Source organism: Pelobates fuscus, chromosome 11 (assembly GCF_036172605.1).
Source record: "Pelobates fuscus isolate aPelFus1 chromosome 11, aPelFus1.pri, whole genome shotgun sequence".
NCBI classification, from domain to species: Eukaryota; Metazoa; Chordata; class Amphibia; order Anura; family Pelobatidae; genus Pelobates; species Pelobates fuscus.
The window spans coordinates 40,179,542-40,188,046 of record NC_086327.1 but is presented as its reverse complement, the minus strand read 5'-3'; positions in this window follow the sequence as shown (position 1 = coordinate 40,188,046).

The following is an 8,505-nucleotide window of genomic DNA, read 5'->3' as shown; positions in this document are numbered from 1 at the left end:
CATTTCTGCAAACAACAGGACGACGGTCCAGGAAACCAGTGTCCAGACGTCGCCGGACCTCAGGGAGCAGACTACCGGAGTGTGAGGGGGCCCTGTACCAGTGGGGGATCCTGATCTGCCAAACAAGACTTCAGTGCTATAGTTGCTTAAAATATGTATTTCTTAATTTTGGGCTCCAAAAATAGGGGTCGTCTTATACATAGGGGCTTCTTACACACGGAAAAATACAGTATGCGGTGGCTTGCCAGAGATTAGCAGAGTTGTTTTTATTGATATCCAGATCTAGTTAACAAGTCTAATTTCTTGCAGCGTCCATTGAGGGAGCCTCTCAACTAAAAATGTCAGGCCTTTTCTCAAGATATCATTTTATACTGTGGAGCCCAATGGCTATAGGCGTGCACTAAAGAGGTGCCATGTGTGCTCAGGTACACCCTAATGCACGACAAATTAACCTTCCTGCCTGGTGGCTGTGATTTCTTCCTTTTCAGAGAAAAGGCAGTGTTTACATTGCTGCCTATGGACACCTGCAGTGGCAGTCACTCAGACGACCACGAGAGATGCTTCCTGGAAAAGTGGAGACGCTGAACTTTCTCCATAAAGATGCATTGATTTAATGCATCTCTATGAGGGGATACTGATTGACTAGGGTGGCTTTTGGCATTGCCCCCGCCCCCATAGCTGAGATCATCAGAATTGAATCATCAGCAGGGGCAGCAATTTGTTTCTGCAATATATATAAAAAGAGATTTTTCTGTAATATTACTGTTTCACTAACTTAACTCATCTTTCCCCAATGTTCCTATAAACCAAATAGGATGTCTGCCCGAACCCAAAATGGCAGTCCGTCCATTTCTGTTTACGTCACTTTTGAGTGATGATTCAAACTGAAAACATCGCAAACAGGAGCCAGACATTATACATACAGACAACATAATTTCCTACGCAACATCCATTTTCCGAAAATCGGAAACAGCTGAGTTTCACACCGGAACCTGCTAAGGCTTGGTTCTGCTTAAATAACCGGAACTTGACTCACTCCTTATTCACTTTTGATAAAGCTTTGACTAAGCGAGGATTATATTTTCCATTGTGGACTGGTATCGCACTGTAATTTATATATTTTACACTTTATATTTGCTTTTATTTGGCATTTAAATATTGTGTATTTTAAATATATTGTAGTATTTTTTTTTAATTATAATTATTATCCAGTCCTTGGAATTTTATTTTTCGGCTTTTACTTATTTATTGGTCCAGATCCTCAGATGTCCTACATCTTGTATGTCCTACACATCCTTAAGCTCCATATTACTAGAGCAGGTCAGCATTGATCTAGTCTATGTAAGTAGGATACTACTTATATACTTTGTGTTTATTGTTTGCATACTATACCATTGGAGATTTTGTTTTCTGCTTCTCTTTACATATTTTAGTTGTACTTACATGAAGTCAAGCTCATTGATCTACACTATCCTATCTGCAGATGGGAATTATACCGTCCAAGCTTATTAGAATAGAGCTTTTACAGATCTGTCAAGCGTGAGTTTTCCTTTGGTGTTCTTACTCTCACCATTCACTATTTTAAATTGTATTACACTATTATCTGTTTCTGTTTTTTTCCTTTTTTGTTAAGATACATTCAACAAAAGAGTACTTCACTAAGTACTGTATGTGACGGAGCTCCTGTGCTCTGACCAAATATCCCCGCTCAGTCTGCTTCCTGGAACGCTTCAGCCCCAGTCGCCAAAGCTTGACTGGGGTCTCTTCAGAGCTCTTCCAACCGACCAGGCTTCAGCTCTCTCCTTCCAATGGCAGGTATCGACCCCTCTGCTTATGCCGCAGCAGCCTTTCTTCCAGGCATGTATCGTCCCCTCTGCCTAGTCCGCTGCTACCCTTCTTCCAGGGAGGTATCCACCTTTGCCTGCAATGTGATTATAGCTATTGCCTTTACAAAGGCAATTGCGGCTGTCAGGCCTAGCTCTTTTGATTTATCCCAGGTCTAGAGGGATCGTGCAGCCAGCCAACAGGTCCGAAGACTGTTACTGGGATCCCTAAAAATCCACACAGTACACAAGTTCCAAAAGGAACTAACATGCAATACTTTATTTTAACTCGGACTAGCTCATATGTTCTTTACACTTAGATTGCTGTGACAACTTCAGTAAAATACAAATATTCAAATCATAGCAGAAAACATACAGCAACTTATTACAACACAATTACATATTTATAAAGGGATGGGAAAGACAATAATTAACACAAAAAAGGGAAGGCTTAGGCTCCTCTGAGTGGCTACGTCTGCAGGAATGCATCCACCGCTGCACTCTCCGGGTTGGGCAACCAGCTGTAAAAGACCGTTAGTTGATGGATGGTGCAGGATGCAAAGTGATTCAGTTAGGGATTCAATTGCCAGTCGCTGCTATCCCTCCAGTGACGAGAGAACCAGTCTGCCGTGAGATTGGTGTCCCCCTGGAGATGTTCTGTCAACAGTGTTATGTTGTGTGAGAGGCTATAGTTGAATATCTCCTTTGTGAGTTCCATTAAACATCTGCGAGCGTGTGCCCCAAGATGGTTGATGTAGCTGATGACGGAGACATTGTCCGTGTGTAGGAGAGTATAGCAGTTGGACCTCCCTTTAACCAGGCTGCATATTGTGAAAGCTCCCGCCAGTAGTTCTAGACAATTGATGTGCAGGGAGAGTTCCTGCATCGTCCATACACCTCCTGCGGATGTCCCTTAATTGGTGGCTCCCCAGCCCCATGGGCTGGCGTCCAATTCCAGAACAAAATCCGGATGAGTACTGAAAATGGCCCGACCATTCCAAGCACGCATGCACTCGAGCCACTTTGTAAGTTCCTGGCGAACTTCCTCTGTCACTGGAACCTGTTGGTCGTAAGTAGAGTTCTTCAGGCGATAACGCGCCTTGAGACGTAGCATGGCCCGATAATGTAGAGGACCTGGGAATATCATTTGAATTGAGGATGAAAGCAATCCCATGATTCGTGCGAAGAGTCTGAGCGGAATCGTGTCCCAACATAGTATCTTTCGAATCTTCTTGCTTATGGCTGAAATTTTTGATGATGGTAGTCTCAGAGTGTGACTGTGAGTCTATGTCGAATCCTAGGAATTGGACACATTGAGAGGGAATCAGTGCTGACTTTTCCCAATTGACCATTAAGTCCAGGGATTCCAGCAATTCCATTGTGTATTTTGTGTGTGAAATCAGTTGTGTGCGGAACTGACAAAAGAGCAGTATGTTGTCCATGTAAATTATGCATCTGATTCCCTTTTTTCGGAGGTGTGCCACCACTGGTTTTAGAAGTTTCATAAAGCACCATGATGCCGAACTGAGGCCAAATAGAAGGCAAGTGAATTGCCATAGAGCTCCGTGCCAGTAGAAAACGCAGGAATGGATGACTGTCTATGTGCACCTAAACCGAAAGGTAAGCGTAAACCAGTCTCTATCCTGGAGGAGGTCTCATAACAATAGCCAATAATCTAACTCTGCCCTGCAGAGGCACTCCATAGGCATCAAGCCATTCTAAAATGGGGAAACAGGGTACTCCTGGCACCATAATTACTACAGCTTACTTTAAATCAGTAAAAATCCTCCTTTCAATTTAAGTATTATGCTCCAGGAAAACCAAAGCTGAGGTTTAGTGGCATGGACTGTGGGTGTTTTGGTGAATGTGGTAAATATTTGTGCATCATCCAATTCTTTGACAAGCACAAATAGTTACTGGAGAGATACAAAGTATTGAGGTCCCAGTTTGAGCATGTAGGAATGCCCAGGACCAAGAAGAACAAGGTGACAAATTGAAGTGCCAGTCCGGAAGCCATAGATGAAAGAAAATGAATAGTTCTGCAGGTTTAACGGATTCAGAGAATCCAAAAAAGTGCAAATTGAGACTTCTGAGGAAGTTATCTGGATCTCATAGTTTGACCTGCAGCAAAGAGATTGTAGCCTGTTATGTTTGGGTTGTGGATCGCAACTGTGATTTATAATCTATAGAGGAACTCTACCTTAACACAAGTTGAGTGATCATCACAGAGTGCTTGAATTCTCTACATTTTTAACCCCTTAAGGACACATGACGTGCCTGACACGTCATGATTCCCTTTTATTCCAGAAGTTTGGTCCTTAAGGGGTTAAGCAGAGAAAGGCTTGACAAATGGCATGACCTCTTTAGTGGTGTCTGACGTGAGAATTAAGCTGTGAGTTGTTGATATTTACTTCTTTTTTATTTAATATCTCTTTATTATAATTTTCGTTTGTGTACAAAAATCATTAAAAATAACAATCAGAAAAAAAACATACAATTATGCACTGATACATATATTACATTTCATAATTACAACATTAAACATAGTGCCAATTAGATGTTGCCCCTGCGTACCAAAAAAAATATAACAAAATTAAACTCTTCCCTCTCTTTATATTTCTTGTATTCTATATGTCTCATCTCTTCTTCATATCATTCAACACTAATGTCACAAGTGTATATACAAGTTAATTGGTTCTTTTTCTTATTTTTAGGTTTTCTTTATAATCAAACCAGGGTATCCATCTTTTGTTATGTTCTAATATTTTACCTTTACTTATAAATAGTATTTGCTCCATTTCACAAATTTAATCTACTGCCCTTATCCATTCATTTATAGGAGGTGTTATAGTTTGTCTCCAATATTTGGGGATCAAGACTTTAGCCACATTAATCTGTCTAACAGCGAGAGAATTTAGATATATGTATATAGAGGCTGATGTATTTTGAATCAGTACATATGTGAGGTCCCATTTAGTTTCTAACTCACCTAGAGATTTTATTATATTGAAAATGTTCTTCCAAAATGGGACTACGAGTGAGCAAGACCACCATATATGTACAAAAGTACCGACGTTGTGTTTCAGGATGGAATTTATGTATTATATATGGCACTCCATACCATCTCATTAGTATTTTAAATGAGTTTTCTTGAGTTCTTGTTGATAATGAACATTTATGAGACAACAAAACTATCTTATACCATTCTGTAAAATTTGTATTGCATTCATGCAAATGCATTCCCAGTTTTTAATATATTGAGGTTTTTCCCTTGATTCCCTCTCCCCATCTGAGATTTCTTAAAACAGCATAAATTTAAAAAAAATATATATATATATAAAGATTCCTTAAATATACCCCTACTCTTCAAGGAATTTATGTAATTGTGTATCTGTAATTAAAAAAAATAAAAATAAAAATAAAATTTACTTACAGTTGCGGTCACAGATACTCCCATATTTTTATGTTCTATGTCCTATCCTAGGATTTGAGGTCTACTGGGGGAACAGTCTCTCAACATATCCTTTTTCTAAGCCTGGGGGAAATTCCTCATTATAATTTAAAGGAGTTATATGGGAATGTTTACGTATTAATTCACCTTTTTTATTCAGTTTTTTATTAACTTAGAAGTACTCATTACAGTTGGGTGAGTCTTTTATTAACATAGGTTGAATATTACATAACCATGGGACCATTTATATAGGGACATTAAGAGACCTTTGTTCCAGTTCAACCCAAGTTCGAGTTACTCCACATTACTACTGAGATAAGTGTATTGACTCATATACTTTTAGATCTGGAAGGCCTAAACCTCCTCTGTTCTTTGGTCTGGTCTGGTTAAATAAGTATATCCCAAGCGTTTACATTTACCTTTACCTTGCCATATAAATTTCCTAATTAGATCTTTATAAGTTAGAAAACAAATTTGAGGGATATCTATTGGAAGGGTTTGCATGATATACAAAATTCTTGGTGTATTATATAATTTAATGGTATTATTTACAGCCAAACCAAGAAATGTTAAGTTTAGACCATTTTTGAATATCCAGGTAAATTTTTCCCCAAATTTCAAGATAGTTTCATTCATAGAGTTTTTGTAGATGAGCAGAAATATAAATACCCAAGTATTTGAGTTTATTTTTTACCCATCTATAGGGAAATTTTTCTTGTAATAATTTGGCATTACTTTCCAGAATTGATATATTAAGGACCTCAGACTTATTTTATAGTTTGAGATTTTCCCGTAATCTGTTAATTCTTTAATTATATTGGGCAGTGAAATCTGGGGATTGGTTACTTAGAGAAGAGTAAATCATCTGCAAAAGCTGATATTTAATAGTGTTTTTTCCCCAACATCCATTCCATTTATATCTGGGTTATTCATTATAGCATTTAATAAAGGTACTAATAATATCTCATAGTAGATTATTGTCAGCCCATCTGGTCCTGGGCTTTTACCTTTTGGGGATTTATTGATGACTTTAATGACCTCAGTCAAAGTTATAAGGAGATCTAGCCTACTAATCGTTTCATTATCTAATCTTATATCGAGAGGATTTTTCAGATATGATTTTATATATATATATATTTTTTAATTCTTTATTTTTGCATGTGCATATAGGTTACAAACAAGCGTGCAGGGCCACGACAGCTACTGCAGGCATATTCATGGCATTTCAATGAGTGGCATTATGATACAGCACATATCTTTTTTTTTTAAACATGAAAACAGCGAGTTTTGCTACAGATTAGGCATGCATATGACAATCCGAGGTATTCCTGGGTTTAGTAATATATTTAGCGGCTGATCCTTCATTTATCAAGCTAGGACAACAGCATTACTATTATTAGTTGCTATAAAGCAATGTTAGGTTAGGATAACCTTGCTGGTGGATAATATGAGTAAAGAGCTTAACTAGGTCGTTTAAAACAGGTATGTAGAACAGGCTTATAGTACTAGTTTAGAAAACAGGCTCATATAGCAGGCTTGTAAAACAGGCTTAGAGGATTTATCTAGGGTAGTGCAAGGTAGTAAAGTTATGCATATATTATAGCGTGGTCAAACTAGTGTGTTTTAGCTCAAAGACATCGGGTAAGCTGCACTGCAGAGCAAGTGTTAAACTATTAAGAGCTACACTTAAGTAGATTTGGCCTCAAGTAGAGATAGCAAACATGGTTAGGCAATACACGTTCTGTGACAATTGTGTCAGACTTGCGTATGTTAGTCAGAGTGTCCAAGTGTTCGTCTGTTCTGTCGATGACAGCCTGTGGCCTAGCGTGCGTCCGCTGTGATTGTGCACTCCGCGGGCGTCGCTGCCTCTGCACGGCAATCGGCGAGATACTGCTGATCTGGCTGCTACGCTGGAGCAGTGCTTCGTGTCGGGAACTGTCCTCCTTGGTGGGTATGGGGGTGAGTGTGTGAGGGCTGCCCACCTTCTTTTGATTCTGTGTTGCAAGTGCCGTTTGATGTGTCTCCGGCTCCTCTGATCATCCAGGACCGGTGCCTGTGCTCTCTATCGGTCCACATGTGGTAAGTGCAGGTCTGGGGATTGATGTTGCTTCTGCATAGCAGCCTTCCCCTGGTGTCGAGCCATCCCCTACCAGCCATCTTCATGTGGTGAGTCGAGTGAGTAGGGAGCATCGGTCTTCCCCCTCGCATGGGTGACATGCCACGCGGTCTCCGCCATTTTAGGTGCGACATTTTAGGTGGGCTTTGGTTCGTCCTGGCTGTGTTAGGGGCCATGAGGTGTGGACCGGGTTCACCCCCACCGGTCCAGAGGGGGGGGAAACGGGGCCAGACCCTCCCAGCCTCATGCTACTGGTATGGCCCTATTAGGCAGGATAGCGGGACGGCGGCCGTCCACCCCGCTCACCGCCAGAGTAGGCCTCATCTTGGGCGATGAGGATCCCCTCTCCAAGGGACTAAAACAGACTCTGCAAGCCTCGCCTCGGATCGGGTATGCCTCCCTGCAATATGCTGTAGCTGTCAGTCGTCAGGTTGGTGCAAAATTCACAGTTATATGCTTTGATTGTGGAAAGGTTTCAGGAGCTGCTCTCTTGTGCGACCGTTCAGCACAGCGGTCCAGCCCCGCCCCCCATGATTTTATATTTTTATTTGTTATTATTTTATAAATAATTTTTTCCATTTTTGTGGGGATTTTTTCCTGATAAGTTATAAAGATTATAATAATATTGAGCAATATTGAGCAATATTGAGTCTGCTATTTGTTTCGTTAAGTTAATTACTTTAGCTCCTTTTTTCATTTTACTGATATAATTGTGTGTTTTCTTTTCCCTTAATGCTCTGGCAAAAATTTTATTGGGTTTATTACCCTGTTCATAATATCGACTATTTGTTATCATATAGTTTTTTTGTATTTTTAAATTAACTATTTTAGCCAGTTCACATGTATTTTTAAAGGATCACTATAGTGTCAGGACCCCCCTCCCGCTGGGCTGAAGGGGTTGAAATCCCTTCAGCCACTTACCTTTATCCAGTGCCGGGCTCCTTCAGCACTGGTGACCTCTCCTCCCCCTCCGACGTCAGCTCCCGAGTGGAGCCAAATGCGCTCGCATTAAAACCGCCCATAGGAAAGCATCCCTCAATGCTTTCCTATGGACGTTCTGCGTGCTCAATGCGCCTCTAGCAGCAGGAAGACAGCCATTAGAGGCTGGATTAACC